Source organism: Cupressus sempervirens, chromosome 3 (genome assembly GCF_028749045.1).
Source record: "Cupressus sempervirens isolate cs-2001-9-10 chromosome 3, ASM2874904v1, whole genome shotgun sequence".
NCBI lineage: Eukaryota > Viridiplantae > Streptophyta > Pinopsida > Cupressales > Cupressaceae > Cupressus > Cupressus sempervirens.
In genome coordinates this window covers 481,653,536-481,671,951 of record NC_143120.1, presented here as the reverse complement: position 1 = coordinate 481,671,951, position 18,416 = coordinate 481,653,536, and the positions used below count along the sequence as shown (strand labels likewise).

At 34.6% G+C, this 18,416-nt stretch overlaps 1 pseudogene; it reads right to left on the bottom strand.

The window, feature by feature from the left end:
- Positions 1-2,309: 2,309 nt before the first annotated feature.
- LOC149567260 (putative protein S-acyltransferase 22) overlaps positions 2,310-18,416 on the bottom strand; it is a 54,377-nt pseudogene continuing 38,270 nt past the window's right edge.

Genomic DNA, 18,416 nt, shown 5'->3' with positions numbered 1-18,416 from the left:
TACAAGAATTTGAAGCGTGAATTGAAAATTATGAATATGAAATTGACTTTGAGAAATGATCCTAGCAAAAGTTGAGTCTGATTTGAAGACTAAAAATGTAAATTTGATAGAAATTCTAGCAAAAAAGCCAACCGAATTTGAAACATCGAAAGAAGATCATGAATAACTTCATAAATACAATACTATTATAAAAGGTGAATTAACTCAGTGCAAGCAACAACTTGAGAAGCTTTATTCTAGGAGAGAAAAGATTGATGATTCAATGTCAATATAGAGACCTTCTTATGATAAGACTAGTCTTGGTTATCTATTTAACATGTCTACAAAGAAACCTGAGATTAGATCAGATCCAAAAGAAAAGGTTAAATTTGATAATAAGATTGAATCTAGTCATCTTCTAGTAAACCTAAAGAAGTTGGACAAGACAAGTAAGTTGAAATATTGGATGAACCAAAGCATGTCGGATCTCCTAAGGAAACCTTTTATGAATTTAGAGGTAAAGTGTTTTTCATGTAATGAAATAGGTCATATGAAAAGAGATTGTACAAATAAGTCATTTAATCATGTTAAAGATTTTTATTGTCATAATTATCATGATATGGGTCATAAAGAAATTGATTGTAAGAAACCTAAATATGATAATGATAGAAGAAATAGTAGAATGTCTAGAAATACTAACCCTATAGATAGAAGAAGATCTAATGAAAGAACATCGAGAGAAGGAAGACCTTATAAAGATAGAAGATAAATCGTGTGTTATAAGTGTAACAAATTTTGACACATAGCTTAGAATTGTCATGCGCTTGATGATCAATAGAATCCTAGAAGCATAACACCAGTATTTTAGTTATGTAACAACTTCGGACATACAACAAAGTATTGCATAATGGATAGAAACTTTAGAGATAGAAGAAACAATGGAAGAATCTTTAGAAACAAAAGGAATGATGGAAGAAACATTGGAAATGATAGAAGGAACCATGAAAGGAACTCTAGAACTAGTAAAGACAATAAGGAACAAAGGAATGTAGTTAGCAAACTTTGTAAAGAACTTAATGAGGCATTTGTAAAAGGATTGGACATCTCAAAGGATAAGTTAGATGACGAGACAAGAAGATCGAAGTCAATTATCGAGGTTGATTCAATTAAGTTGATTTAAGCTTGTTCACAACACCAGAATTTGAAAATTTCATTCAAAGATCGAATTAGAGGTTATGAATTTGGGAAAATGTGTATAGAGATAAGTTTAGATGATACCTAAGCTCACTTGTGATTTGTAACTTATCTAAACAAGTTACAAAGGAGTTACTAGTATTACAAAGAAAGCTAATTCTATCGTAGAAGATGAAAACTATGTTTTTATAGAGAATTTCGTAAAGAAAAGTTTTGTGGAAAATTGTCATGATGAAAGGAGGCTATAGTAAACCTTGGGTGGCATTTGAAGATCTTGAGTAGAAATTTGATTTAAAAATGTAAATGATAGCTTTTTCATGTTTGCAAAGTATGCAATTAATGCAAGTTCAAGTTGATAGAATAAATGGAGTACAAGCTTGATTTTCACTTCATTGCGAATACATCTGAAGTAGAAAGAACTTAGAAGATTCTTATCAATTTCCAAAAAGAGGTATTTTATCATTTTTTCACAAAATTTATTTGATAAAAGCTCATATTTGATAGAATCGTGGATGTGTCAGTTGTGCACAATGTTGAGAATGAGGACAGACCTAAGTTGAAAGTTGTTTCCATGAAACCCGTAGAAGGAAACCCTAACTCAACATTATCCATTACTTTGAAAAATGTAGTATATTTGGAAGATATAGGAAGTTATCTTAACATTAAATTTGAATCTATTGAGAGTGAATACATGAACAAGGACATGGAATTTGTTTTCAATCACAATATGACTATGAAACTTGGATTTGAACACTTGAAGGAACTAGACATGTTCAAATATCATTTCTACCATGAATTAGACATAGATGAGTGGACACAAATCATATTAAGTAGAGTACATGATGGGAAACTATGGATGCAAGATAGTGTAGTTGATATTTTTGCCGACCTTATTCATGAGGTAACTGGTCTTAGCAAACAAGGTAGCGTACCTATAGGTGAGAAAATGGTTAAGAAGAAAGTTGAAGTTATCGGGAGGCCATTTGTAGTCATGATTCATATAAAACTTGTTTTTGGAGACAAGGCTCCGGAAGAGAAAAAAATTTTTGTTCAAGAGGCTGTATGGCAGACAATGTAGCTGCAGGGCAGCCGTTGGATGGCCACCACTTCGCTGCCACCACCGCTCAGTCGGCCCGCTACCTCGGGCTCTGGCTCAGCCTCCTTGTTTCCCTTCTGCTCAGCTCTGCTAATAGCTCGTCTCCTTTCTGTTGCTCAACCTTGGTTTCGCCTTTGGACCTTTGCTCAAGTACAGTCAATGGTCGCGTGTACAGCTTTGTACAGTTGATACTGACAAATTTCAGTACAGTTAGCTGTCATGTGGGATCCTGTGTGCCCAGTCAACATGTTGTGGGGGTGACACGTGGCACTTTGCAATGTGGACCCTGCCATGTCACGTGCCACATCATCTTCTAGCCATGTGGTGTCCATGTGGCATCCTTTTTTTTTTTGCAATGACCATTTAGCCATCAATTTTAATGTAGTGAAATGCTGACATCAACACTACATCAACATACCTTGCTTGCATATCTCCAAGGTCATTTTTGACCTACCTTTAGTTTTTTTGCCATAACTTGAGCATACGAATGTATTTTTCCAATCTAAAAGAAGTGTCAAAAAGCTGGTTCCAAGATGGAGACATTGGTGTAGGCATTTTTAGATTTTGATGCATTTTTGTTTCCCATTTTTTTAGTTGAAGTCTAAAGTTGTGTTTTTGACTCTGACTTGCATATCTTTTGTGTCCCATGTTAGTTTTTTGAAAAATTTATATTTTTGGAAAGCTAGTTTTGTTACCTTTTCAAAAATGTAGTCCTTTTCCTTAATTTTTGGCCCATGCTCTTTCTATCATATTTTTGACATTTTTGCTCTATGGTGGATATCTTGAGTGTTTTAGGCCCGAAGATCATTTTCTTGGCATGGTTTCTTTTGTTTTGGGCTATCTTATCTTTATTAGCAGCTTGCTTTTGGTTTTGATCAATGTAGACATCATTTTGAACCACTTTTACGTATCGCATTGAGATAAAGTGTCACTTTTGCATTTTGAGTTCATGAACATTGTTTTGAGTCAGTTGTACATGCACTAGTTTCATAAGGCACCATGGGGGGAATAGTTGTTTACTATTTTAGGCATTCTCCCTTTTTCAAGTGAGTGTCCCTTCCGTGACATTATCCCTCTGTAGCATTAGTGTGACCGTGTTTTTATAGGTGATTGTACCTCTTTCTCTCTCGTCGTTCTTGATTCGACTGCAGGAGACTTTGGTCCACCTTTTTAGTTGCCTGTCATCTCACCCCATCTGCATTAAGGGGGGTTATGCTATTGTTCTAATGCATCTTTGGTTCTATGATTTGATAGTGTGAACAATGTATTTAGTGGTTGATCCTATATACAAGGCGATTGCAGTGGTTGGCTACCTATGCATTTCAGTGAGATGGATCATCTACCATATAGATGTGCTCATTTCATGCCTTTTTCTTCCTTGGAGGTTCTTCAGATCAGCAGTGTTCTTTTAGATGGTAGATTTGCAGCTTCTACATGCTTCAGTGATGCTTCTTCATGATCACTCCTTGTTCCTATTTTACGAGAAATTTCCCTAGTTGGAGGCTTCTTAAGTTCTTCACTAGGTTCTTACCACTTTTTGGGGGAGGGTTTTTCCCGCGTGGTTTTCTCTCTTTCCCCATTTTCAAAGGTTGCATCTCTTTACATTTGTACATGGGTACCTAACATGGCCTCTTTGTCAAGACCCATTCTGCATTTCATCTTAGTCTTGTGAGCTTAAGGCATTTCCCTAAGTTGCACTTAAGGGGGGGTGTTAGAGTAAATAATTAATTTACTAATTATTTATTATATTTATTTAAGCTTACTTAGGTAAATGCATTTCATTTATTATTTGTAGTCTAGGAGTTTGTTATAAGTTGTTGACAATACGAGAGTTTGTTCTCTCCTAAGTCATACTTATCCTCTCACCTTGTTCAAGGATTTTCCACCTCATGTGGATGTATGCTTAGTTGTCACACTTATCTCCTAGCATCTTCTAGCTTCTTCTAGGAGATTCTTGGAGCTCCATATATTCAGGCTCCCTCATTGTATTTTTATCATAACATAACAACACAACATCTCATTGCATATTGTAAATACATATTTTCTTTTGTTTGCATATTTTCTCTCTCTCATGTCCGTTTAGGGTTTTTCCCTTGCTCCACGCTCTTCCTTCCTTGGCTTCTCTTTGATAGGTTTTCACATGTAGGTGATCTTGGACATTTTCGGAGTTGGATTTCATCAACTCCAACAACAACTGCTTGAGAACCTAGAAAATATCAAGAAGACTAAGAATAGTGTGTTTAGATTTCACTCACTAATCAATCATGTATTCTTGCATGTGCTTAAAAGATTTCCATATTTATTAGTCATAGAGATAATGAGAAGTGATAGATGTACAGTGGAGAAGATCACAAAAATATGTGTAAGACATCCTACAGATAAGATATTGGATAGTGGAAACCTAATAATGAAGACATTTCAAAATGAAATGAGATAGAGATTCAGAATTGCACCTATAATTGTAGATAGATTTAAGGAAGACATTTGTGTTATGGTTGATACAAATATTACTTATATACAAGCAGTAGAACCTTGGGAAAAATTTCTTAATCCCTTAGGTTATGAATTGGATGATGAAACAATAGTTGGATACATTGATTTATTGTTGAAATTAGAAAAGGACAAAGTTGAATACAGATTCAAAACATATGATGAGATTACCTAGTCAGCTTATTAGACATCATTGGAGAAGGCTTCTCACAAGAAAATAGAAACTATTATGAAGAAAGCTTTATCAGAGGCTAGTATGAATGAGAGTGAGTCCGAGGCAGTTAGGAAAACCATGAAGCAAGGTATACTAAATATACAACCCTTGTCAGTATCTATTACAAAGACATCTTTGAAACATATCATTCCATATGAAATAGTATCAGATGTGCAACTTAGTAAATTGAAGAGAAAATCTAAGAGACTAGTGGAACCAGTGACCATAAAGACTGAAAGGGTCAAGCAACAAGCCACCATACTAGGCAAGAGACAAAAGACATAGTTTACAATTGTTGAGTTCAATGACGATGAAGAAGAAGAAGAAGAAGAAGTTAAGCAAGTAGAGAAGGTAATAACTTCTAAGAAATCGTTAGGAAAAGCTCAACAACCCAAGAAGCCAAAGATAGAAAAGATAAACTCTATTATTGGTATTAAGGGTAACTTTTTTTAGATGAAAAAATTCTATGATTTGTATAATTTTTTTGAGAAAGATCAGATTGATATCTCTACTATGAGATACATTATAGCTAACAATCTAAAATTGATGAATATTGAGGGCATAGTAAACTAGAAATTCTATGATAAACTTATTGAGAAGAAGGCACTGACAAAAGAAGATTCCCTTTGAAAGTTTATGCTAAGAACTATTTGCGAGACTAATGATGTAGAAGAAATTAAGAGATTATTGAATAATCTTGCACCTTATCTGAGAAACAAAGTGAGACCATTTTTGTTTATGATAGGTGAGAAAAACAAGTTAAGAAGTGAGATTGTAGTAGCAATAAGTCATATGTTGACATAATCTAAGGCAACATCTTCACCTACACCCAGAACCTCAGAAGTGTTAGTAAGCGGTGACACTATCTAGATAGATCATACCAATGTTACCATTAACATTGATGATACTAATCTATTTGAAGGTTCCAAATAAAATGAACCTAATACCAAGGATATTGAAGACAAAAGGAAAATTGAAGAGGATAACATATTACTAAAAGAAGAGAAGAGGAAAACAGAAGAGGCCAAGTAGAAATTGCCTTAGGATGAGATGAAAAGAAAGGAAGAGGAGGAAAAGAAAAGAGTACTAGAAGAAGAAATGAGAAGGAAAACAAAAGAAGATGAGAAGAAGAGATTGGAAGAGAAAGAGAAGAGAGAAAATGAAAGGAAGGAAAGAGAAAAGAAAGAAGAAGAAGAGAGAAGAGTCAAAGAGGTAGCCAAGAAGCTATTGATCTTAGATTGGTTTTGAAAAGTGAGTGTCAACACACTTAATCCATCTACTTAGTTCTTGCTGAACTAGTAATGCATGTCGAGTACAACATATAAATATTAGACCACACCGAGTTGCAATGAGTGCCGAGTCACTCATGTGTCGAGTCACTCTAGTGCCGAGTAGATAGACCATGTTGAGTGATTCAAGTGCCGAGTAAATAGAAGATGTTGAGAAATTTAGGTGTTGAGTTAGAACATAAATATGGTGCATGCCGAGCATTAGTGACTTCATATGCTGAGTGACATAGATTGGACATATTTGTTTTTTATGGAACAAAAAAATATGTAAACCATTTTTTAGCTGACCTAAGGATAGATTACGATCTTTTGGAGATAAGGATGAATCTATATGCAGATTCCCTATGCAAATACATGTAGCCAATTAGAAAATGGGAAGGTTTAAGTGGAAAAATGGATGAATCATAGTCATAGATTCATACCTAACCCTAAGCTACCTAAGTCTTCTTAAGAAGGATGAAGCCCAAAACTCTTTACAATATGGATGGGTAATTGATTGAATTGGAGAAGTGAATAAGATAGTTTTCAGAGCATTCAAGGTGACTTAGAAGTAAGAATGAATTGCAGAATCAATTAAAGTGAAGAACATATGATAGAGAAGGATACAACATTGACACATCAGATTGTGAAGGATCAATTGGACATTGTGTAGAGGCGATCTATTATCAGGAAAGCAAGTGCCAATTGTAGGATCTATGCTGAGACATTCTAATAGGTGATTTTAGTCAAATTTCTTAAGCAGAGTAGTCCTAATAAGCTATATGAAATCCTTTATTAGGGAGCTTACTTAATTGTGAGTCGAAGTCCTCTAACAAGGCATGCTTCTAATAGGGTGTTGAAAATTATCTAACAAGGTGGGACTTAATAGTCTTTGTAAGCCTTTAATAGGGTAGGCCTTTCATAGGGAAGACCATGATTCATGCTCAAAACATTGTAACCTTAATTGGATACACTTTACAACTACAGTAGTGAAGAGTTGTGGGTGTCATCCCCACCCCAGTTTTACCTTCTCATTTGGAGGGTTTCTGGGTGATCATATCTGGTGTTATGTGTGTGATTGCTTACATGCTTACATAATTTGGATGTACGTGCTTTACAAGTTATCTCAATTTATCTATTGAATTCATGAGATGGATGTATGGTGAAAGTTTTATGGGTTCATGTTTTAACTACTGATTCACCCCCTTCTCAGAAGTTCACTCCTTTCCCACCTGTAATTCCAATAATTGGTATCAGATTCCTATTCTTTGAAAGAGAAGCTTTGTAGCTTTGAGGAAAGATCTTGAAATGGAATTTTACAAGTTGGGAAAGACCATTGAGAACTAGAATATTGAAATACATCTTATACTACATCAACTTAATGAAGCTAGAGATGCTTTGAAGAGTTCCTTGAAGAGAAGGAAAGAAATTGCTATTGCGGAGAATGACACACTATACAAAGAGATAGACACTACCAAGATATTTGTAGATGGAGACTCAAATGAATTTGATGTAGCAGTTGTAGATCTAATGGAAAATAACAAAATCCAAGCTACAAAAATAAAAAATCTCAAATTAGAACAAGAATCACAAGCCATACTAGTATGTGAGGTGGTTGAATAGAAGAAGAAAGATGTGGAAGACAAAGCCATGATTGAAGAAGATAAAAGAGCTTTGGCTAATAGGCTAGAAGAGAAGTCAATAGAACTAACTAAGATTTCCAACATGCAATTGGATACTCTAAGTCAAATGATGAATGCCAACTATGAAGTGAATGTCAAGGACATTGAGATAACCACATTGAATTTGTAGAATGAACAATTACAAAATGACCTAAAGAGAGAAAATAATTTTTTTGAAAGATTCAAAAAACCAAATGAAGCTATCAAATATTTTGAGAAACTACTAAAATCCCCTAAATCTAATAATGACACATCTAGATTGGGATACACAACCATTAAAGAAGGAGAGTCATTTAAAAGTGCTAAAGAAAGGAACACCAAAGGTAAGAACTCCAAACCTATTTGTCATAATTATGATAAGAAAGAATATATGTGTAGGAGCAAGAATACAAATCAGAATGCTAAGCCCAAGAGCATGGTTCATTGTTACAAGTGCAACAAGCAAGGTCATCAAGCACATGAATGTAGAACTAGGACCATGAACACACAAAGATTTGAAGGTTATTGCTACAACTATCAGAAGTATGGACGTAGAGCTTTTAGATGCATATCCAAATCCATGTGGTCATCAAACAAGCAAGCAAAGGTAACGAATAATGGAAACTCCTATTATTGAGATTATAATACAAAATATAGCTGCCATTACTATCAAGAATATGGACATGTTCCTGAGAATTGTATTAGAACACAGTTTAGCGAAAACTACAAAAGGTGGTTGAGTCAAACCACATGCTTTAGTTATTTAAGGACTGGTCACATTAGTAAGTATTGTCCAACTAGGTTAAAGGCACCAAGTTGTGAATTTGATAAAGGCAAAGGCAAGGTAGATGTTGAACACATCAGAGATGAGATGAACAAGACATGGAAAAAGAAAGATGATTGCAGCACATCAAATGGAGAAGAGATCACTTCACCCAATGGGTCAGGTGATCACACCTCATCAAAATAGGTAATCAAGAGGTATGCAGGACTGATATCTAAAGTTTTATATCATACATCAATTCCAAAAGAAGTTAGTACTAAAAATACTACAATAGCATAAATGAAATGAAAGATGTTGAAAATTCAAGATAAATCTTAAGTTTTTCATGTTGTTGCTGAGCATGAAATATTTTCAATGAATGTTGAGTGGAATGCTAGTTGATGCTGAGCTAGCAGCTTGGCTAGTTGACGCCAAACTTGTAGTAGCTATCAAGTGATGGAAATATCTATGGATGCTGAGTAATCTTGAAATTGGTTGATACCAAGCTTACAGTTGTGTAAGCACTCAACATTAAATGTAAGATTTTTGAAGAGTATATGATCAATTTCTACTCATTTTTTGTCATTTTTAATTCAAGCAAGAGCAAGCAGAGTAGAAGGAAATTCAGAAACTTGTTTGAAATATTTGCAAAGATTTTAGCGATGATCTCACACTAGCATGCACATTTTACAACATATTTATTATAAGCTAAGCTACACATTTTTACTTTTGTACAAACCCTAGTTTGGCAGAATGGCATCTAGCTCAAAAAATGTAGAAGGGAAATAAGTTTTGAACATTCAACTTGTCAGTAACAAAGTGAAACAACCCATATTTACGGCCATTATTGACATTGCCTACAAAAAAGATTCTTCTAGCACTCTATCAATGATCCCAGCCAATGTTATTATGGTACAAGATGTTAGGAAATGTTAGAATGGTAAAATTGGTAGCATTGGGGACCTAGAAATCAGAGAAGCCTATGATAAGTTATGTGATAATGGTATTTTAAATGAAGAGTATAAAATTTTTGAGAGAAAGGGTTTGACTCATGCCTAGATTTTCCTAGTGTTTTCAAAACTGAATGGATTAGAATTGTGTTAAGCTGAATCCATGATGGATATTTATGGTTGGAAGGTAGACCGATTAAGATATTGAAGAGGATAATTCATAGGGTTACAGGCTACCCAAACCTAGATCAGCCCAAGACTCTGAGGATAAACTCCAAGGAAGTGATAGAGAAGAACACTGGAGCAAAATGAAACAAGAGAGGGATGACAATTGATACTATCATTGATCCACTACTAGACTTTTTCTATTAGGGTGATCTCACACAAATTCTATCAATCTATAGATTGTACCCTACATAGCTATGGATGTTGGTTATAAAATTGTGAAGAAAGATCATACTTATTATCTGGTTGAGCTATAGTTACAACAACTGATGAAAATTTTTGGAGCTATAAGAAAAACCAAGAGTGCACAATGCAAGTTTGGTGCAATACTAGTATGTATATTCTTATATGTGCAGAATACATTTCCATCTTTTGGTATAGTTGGATGGAAGACCAATAGGTCAGTTGTAGTTCAGATCAATGAGTTCATAGAGCAGATGGGTGAAAATTTTGAGACATTGATGACTAGCTACTTTGAAGATTTTAAGAAATCTATGAATGAAAGAATAGGGATACTTGTTTCATTGGTTGAACAAAATTACAATGATATATGCTTTCTTATTGATGCTGACTACACATATGTGCAAGCTGCCACACCAAGGGTCAGATAGCTAAGACCACTTAGGTATGAAATTAATGTTGATGAAGCATTAGCAACCATCATTGCACTCCAAGTAGAGGAGATTGAAAAAAGTGCAAAGATATTTGGCAACTATGATTGTAAAATCAAAGATTAGCATTGAGTTAAAAACTACCTCTACGCTCAAAAAAAAAAAAAGTTGGTCAAAAAGCTTAAAGTAAATTTGGTAAGGGTGCAGATGAGGAAGAGGAAGAAGATGAAGAGGATGAAGAGGAAGAGCAAGAAAAAACTCAAGGACCTCTTGCATTGACTCAAGGCATGGGAGAGGATAAGGAAGAGGAGGAAACAAAAGGTGCCAAGGAGGAAGAAGGAAAGGAAGCACCTACACGTGCCAAGCCAAAGAAAAAAAAAGGCTAAGGCATAGGCTATGGCTAAGGCAAAGAAAGTTGTAAAACCTAGCCTAGCCAAGCTGATTGCACCTACCACTAGAGAAAGCACATGTGCAAACACATAGAAGGCGAAGGAGAAGACTAAGGCTATAGATCAAGGAGGCCAAGTGGAGAAGAAAAAAAGAAGAAAATATGTTGCACAACCTAATTCAAATGAAGAAAGAACTGAATTAGATGATATAAGCCAATTCAAAGTGGTAAGTTACAAACCACTTTCTGATCTTGAAAATATGCATGAAAATGTCAAGAATAATGTAGATTTATCTAGTTTAAATAAGATTGATTTTGATAAATTGAGAAGAGATGAAAAGAGTCAAGTGGAAGAGGCATTGCATGCCATGATGTCTAAATTCAAGAATACTCCACTAGAGTTTGTGAACACTATACCAAAAGGCTTATATGCTATTGTTGAGGAGAAGTAGCATTATTGTTTAAATTTAGAGAAGTAAATTAGAGAAACAAATTTAGCTCAAGTGATGCCAGAGCTAACAAAGGGTCAAATTGCTAAGGCTGTAAAGAGACACGCTGTTAGGTTTACACATAAGTATAGAGCCTTTAGCATTCTTCAAAATGATATTGAAGACGTGGTTAAGAAATTAACCCAGATATGGAAATTAATCTATGGGTTAACCATTATGAAGCAAGGAGAAGTTGATCCCTCTGGAGATAAACAAGATGACAAGGTTGAGGATAAACAAGATTGTAAAGATGATGATAAGGATGAAGATCATGAAAAGGAGAATGATGATAAGAAAGATGATACAGTTGGGGAAGAAACAAAACAACAAACTAATGAGAAGGCAACAATTGAACAATAGCAAGATGAAAAGAGTGTGCAGGACACATAGGTGTCAAGTGTTAGTCCCCCACATGACACAATCAAGTCAAGTAAAACTATTATTGTTAAAAATGTTCCTGATGCTTCAACTCAAAACATTAATCCATTGGCTACAGATGAGCTCCAAAAGCTAGTAATAGTATCACAAGGGACAAGGTGAATCAAAAGAACCACCTTTTGCCATCCCTTTAGTTACTCAAGTGCAACCTTTGATTCAAACACTAGTAGATACATCTACTAATGTTGACACAAGTGATAAAGATGTTACTATTGAGAAGAAGTAGGCAGAAGAGAAAGACAAAATAGGACAGATGGATGCATCTGTACCTAAAGCATAAGAATAAGCTACTATTCAAATCATTGTGTTAGACAAAAGCACATCTAAAGAAAGTGAGGGCATGCCTAAGGTGAAGGAACAAGAGGCCATCCAAGCATTGGTAATTCTACCAACAGCTAGTACTTCTCCTACAAAAGTTCTTTCTAAGCCAAGCATGGAAGCTATACCATTGCAAATCTCAGTGCCAGGCTCAAGCTCTTCAAAAGTTGAAAAGCTAACTCACTATGGAGATATCACTCTTGATAAAGAGATTTTTATTCCTAAGTTTGATTATGATAGAATGAAACTAGATCAAATAAGCATTTTGCAACAAGCTTTAGAGAAGAAAAAGCATCAAGAAATTCTTAGGAGAGAACACAGATAGAGGCAAGCACTTGAAGACATTAATGACATCTTTTTGGATGTATTCAGTTTGCCTACTCCTAAAGAGATCAAGCCACTACTAGAACAATTGTTAGATATAGTGGAAAAGGTCAACAATGAAGACATTGATACTAGTGCTAAACTTTTAGAGTGGTCTAAAAAGAAATTTCAAAACAAGGTAAATGAGAAGATATTTGGTGAGATAGCACTGATTCAAGTTGCATTGGAAACAAAGGTTGAGGATATGAAGAGGGTAATTGACAATATATTCTCATTGTACACCAAATTATGAGACCCTAAACTCTTCACCCAAGAGACTAGACATCACATTCTAAGCTTGGAGCAAAATATCAACATATTAGGTATAAGGTTACCTTAGAACACAACTCAGAGTGAGAAGCATTTTAATACTTTGCTTCAGTCCTAAAGTGAATTAGCCATATTAACATTAAAAGAGGCTAGCATAAGAGCCAAATTGATATGTATACAGGTGTCTCTCACCCCTCATATGGAGATACTACACAAGGAACTAGGTTATGCAAAAACTTTGCTAAAGAAAGACCCCAATCTTTCTACTCTAGATGACCTAGTACACCTTGCTGCCAAGCTTGCCCTCCAACTCAAGTCACTAGACGTTGCATGTGACAACTGGGATGTAGCTCTCAAGATAATACTGGAGGTCCATAAATCATTTCTAGACAAACACACTATCTGTGTATAGCCCATTTGATATAAGTGTCAAAAAGGGGGAGAATATCTTATGGGGGAGAAATACAATGCAGAGATAGAAACAGAGTAGCATGAAAGAGTATAAGTGCATTGAATTCAAAGAGTATTAGCAAAAACAAATCAAATCTACCTAGAATGGAGCACAAATTTTGGATACAAAATAGACATATTAACTTAGGGGGAGTTATCAATTTTGAGGTATATAGGTTATTGCAAAATTTTGAAATTTTGAAGTTTTGTACATAAGCCAAGTCATTGACATGTTATACTTGAGAAGATTAAGATTGCAAGTGATATTCAAGTGTTTCTGACACTCATGTCAAAGGGGGAGACTATTGATCTTAGATTGGTTTTGACAAGTGAGTGTCAACACACTTAAGCCAAATACTTAGTTCATGCCAAACTAGTAATGCATGCCAAGTACAACATATAAATATTAGACCATGCCAAGTTAAAATGACTATGAAGTCACTCATGTGCCAAGTCACTCTAGTGTTGAATAGATAGACCATGCTAAGTGATTCAAATGCCGAGTAAATAGTAGATGCCAAGTAGTTCAGGTGCTGAGTTAGAATAGAAATACAATGCATGCTGAGCATCAGTGACTTCATATGTTGAGTGACATAGATTGGACATATTTATTTGTTATGGCACAAACAACTATGTAAATCATTTTTTAGCTGACCTAAGGATAGATTATGCTCTTTTGGAGATAAGGAAAAATCTATATGCAGATTTCCTCTGCAATTAAATGTAGCCAATCAAAAAATGGGAAGGTTTAAGCAGCAAAATGGATAAATCTCAGTCATAGATTCATACGTAACCCTAAGCTACCTAATTCTTCTTAAGGAGGATGAAGCTCAAAACTCTTTACATTATGGATGGGTAATTGATTGAATTGGAGAAGTAAACAAGATAGTTTGCAGAGTATTCAAGGTGACTTAGAAGTAAGAATGAATTGTAGAATTAGTTAAAAGTGAAGAACAAAGGATAGAGAAGGATACATCATTGGCACATCAGATCATGAAGGATCAATTGGACATTGTGTAGAGGTGATCTGTTATTAGGCAAGCAAGTGCCAATCACAGGATCTATGCTAAGACATTCTAACAGGTGATTTCAGTCAAATATCTTAAGTAGAGTAGTCCTAGCAGGCTATATGAAATCCTTTAACAGGGTGCTTACTTAATTGTGAGTTAAATTCCTCTAACAAGGCACACTTCCAATAGGGTGTTGAAATCCTCTATCAAGGAGGGACTAAATAGTCTTTGTAAGCTTTTAATAGGCTAGGCCTTTCACAGGGTAGGCCATGATTCATGGTCAAAACATTGTAACCTTAACTGATACACTTTACAACTGTAGTAGTGAAGATTTGTGGGTGTCATCCCCACCCCAGTTTTACCTTCTCATTTGGATGGTTTTTGGGTGATCATATATGGTGTTATGTGTGTGATTGCTTACATGCTTACATGATTTGGATGTATGTGCTTTACAAGTTATTTTAGTTTATCTGTTGAATTCATGAGATGGATGTGTGGTGAAAGTTTTATGGGTTCATGTTTTAACTACTGATTCACACCCCCACCTCCCCCCCCCCCCAAAAAAAAAGTTCACTCATTTCCCACTTGTAATTCCAACAGAAGCAAAGGAGGATGACACCAAACCTTATAATCCATTTACTCCTCTTTCTCTTGCCAACATAACAACTAATGATGATGATCAAACTGACTTGATCTCATCCCTGTCAAAACTCATTTAGAAGAACAAAATAGTGAAGAGCCTGTAGAAAACCCTGATGGAGGTTATTGAAAGACTACATAGTACTTCATCAATGCAACACATAGATGCAGATCTAGAATAGAGGGCACAAACAATGTTAAAGCCATTTGATGAAGAATTTACTAATTTTTTGAGTGTTGTAGAAACAAAGACATAAATTTCACATGATGCTAACTTGTTTATCACCATTTGTCAAAATATTAAGAATGATTTGATAAGTCTTGATACTTGTATCAAGGAACTTCAAAAGTGTCAATAGAATGGTAAAGATATTATACATTAAGTGTAATCTATTGTATAAACTAGCTAAAAAAATTGATAGTCAGATTGCAGGAAAGATGAGTGAGCTAGAGGCTCTATCTAGCCAGATACAACATCCATCTTGTAAGATTGATGATTTTGAAGAACAAGTGGCCAGTATTCACAATGATATCAGGAAATTAGAACTTCAGAAGGAATAGATTTTGAAGAGACTATTGGATTTTAAAGAGTCTATTGCTCTGAATGTATCTTTTGTTGAAAAATAATTGGAGGAATGTGTCAAGGCCAAGGACACTTATTCTAACTTTTTGTATTCAGACCTTAATGCAGTTGAGATTGCATCATATGCCTTATGTGCAATTCTCACCTCTATTGAATCTATCAAGGAGACATGGACTAAAGGCATGGATAATCTTAAGGAAAATTTTGATGATTGCATGAAGATTCTATTAGCTTAAGGTAGAAGGACAACATTTTTGACAATAGGTGGACAATTTTTGAACAATTTTTGACATTTTGGTCTTTGTCATTGATGTCAAAGAGGGAGAGATACAATGGAATATTAAAAATTAGGTAAAGAGGAGACAATAATATTGTAAAGTATATTTTAAGGGGGAGCTTATGTAAGATGGACAAATTGTAATAAATGTGGATGTGTTGTTTATTTTAAGTTTTTGATACTTAGCCAATTTTTCCTATTTTGTTACCATCAATGCCAAAGGGGGAGATTTTTGAAAATTGGCTAATAGAGATATGTAATTGTTGTCATTTATGGAAAAACATGATGTACATGCTCACAAGAAACCTCAGAAATAAAGATACTTAGCTTTTTGTAATCAGAAAATTGTCTAAGTATGAATTTAGTATATAGCAGCGTATTATTTTGCTTATAACTTGTTGCTAAGGTCATATTGTGAATAGAAAAGTTAGATGGACATTGTGTACATTTTGATGATGATATTTATAATCTTGAAAGTTAGTACAAACTATATGGAAAAGTGATATTCATGTTTTAACAGTGAAACAAGATAGCAAAATTGAAGGAAAGGATTATTTTGTTTACAAAATAATTACTTGTCCAATTAGGGCCGACATCCTAGATGTTTACTCTAAGTTTGAAAAAGTGTATTGTGGTCTTAGCTAACCTAGCAAAAATTTATATAAAGGCATGGTACTTATGAAAAGGACATCTTGTGAATTCAGGCGTTCTATCATGTAGTTGTGATGTTGAGCAATTGTATGCGAACTTTTGTGAAAGCGATATATGTGAAGTTTGTCAAATCTATTTTATGATTGGAGATCAAACTAAGAAAGAATCTGTATTCTAGAAGTCTGATTACTTATTTTGGCAATGAGCTCTTCTTGTAATTGGAAGTGCATGTTTGGGTAGTGGGCTCATCTTGCATCTTCTATACTACAACTCCTAATAGGGTCGGTACAACTCCTAACAAGGTTGGAATATCCTAACAAGGATTCAAAGTCTACTAACATGGAATCTCTATATCAAATTTTCTCATTGAATCCTAATAGGGTCCATCCTCTAATAAGGAACTTATATATCAGTATATTATCTAGTGGGTATCATCCCCACTGGGGTTTTCCCTTGGCCAAGGTTTCCCTAGTTAACAATATATGGTGTTATGAGTTTTCTTTGTGCATTGTTATTGTTACTATTAAAAATTACTTTATTACTTTTTTATGTATGGTTTAAAGTATGAAATAATATCCAGTTGGTGACTAAAGTTTGTAGATTAATGATTCACCACCCCTCTCAGTAATCCCTATTTCTAACATGGGTAACTCAAATCCTCTTGGAAAAGGAGGAATATTCAAATCCTTGTCAAAAGGGAATGGATAAATAGTTTCTAACATGTATGTTTTAGTTGGTTTATCCTTGTCACACATCATTTGGGCCAATTTCTCTTGCATGGCCTGAAGTTGGTTTTTTAACTTGGATGTTTTCATTTCTTCTTCTTATGTGATAGTTGTTTCAACATTGAAATGTTGAGGTAGTTTTGCTCCTTCTTGAGAGAGCTTGAGAAATTATTTTTCTTTCTCTTTGTGGAGCAAGATCTCCATGATTTTCTAAAAAAAATTATCCTTATGACATTTCTGTATGTCTTCTAGGGGTATCTCTTTAGTATCCCCGTACTGATTAGTGTAGTTGTAACATTCTTTCACTCTTTCATTTCTTTGGTAATCTTGTTGGTATTGACTCATACTATTTTCTTCTATTTCTTGATCTTGATCAACCATTTTATGAGTGTAGAAGGTTTTAGTATGTGTCAGTTGTATATGTGTTTGGAACAAAAGTTTAGCTATTCCATTCAAAGACATAGTTGTTTTGTTGATATCTATATGTTCTTGGTATAATGGATTCCTAGTTTGTCACAAGCTGACAAAAAATATTCTTAGAGCACTAGGTGGATTGCATCATGGTCTATAGGGAGGAAACACATTTCCACTCCTTGTTGCAATAGTCATAGACAATGACTTGAGATAAAGTTTGAACAAGGATCACACTATAACATTGTCTCAAAGTGAGTAAGTATGTTGTATATCTAGGTACGAATAGTCTGAGAAATGGATAAAATAATTGAGAGTTTTGACTATCATGATGCAAGGTATAAAAATACAAGAAAGAAGTGTAGGAAATCCAAGTAAGGAGACTAGTTCTTGTGTGAATCACAAGTGCTCAACTAAGAAAGAAATTTGAGTTTTACACTATTGCAGACATAGGAATGATTAAATTCTTTCAGATATAGATCCACTAGTACATTTGGATTCATTTTTTGACCTTTAGTGGTCAAATTTTTGACCCAATTTTTGACCAAATTTTGAACAAATTTGACGAACCCATTGGTCAATAATTTTTTTGTCAAAATTTTGACCAACTCAATGGTTGGTCAAAATTTTGACCAATCTATTGGTCAAAAACCTTACAAAGCCATTGTCTAAGTTCAATCAAGAATTGGTCAAAATTTTAACCAATGAAGGCCAAAATTTTGACCAACAAAGGTAGAAAAAAATTTAGGCGTTGGTGGAAATTTTGACCAACAAAGGTAGAAAAAAATTATAGGCGTTGGTGGAAAGTTTGACCAATAAAGGTGGAAATTTCGACCAACAAAGGTAGAAAAAAATTTAGGCGTTGGTGGAAATTTTGACCAACAAAGGTAGAAAAAAATTTAGGTGTTGGTGGAAATTTTGACCAATGAAGGTGGAAATTTCCACCAACAAAGG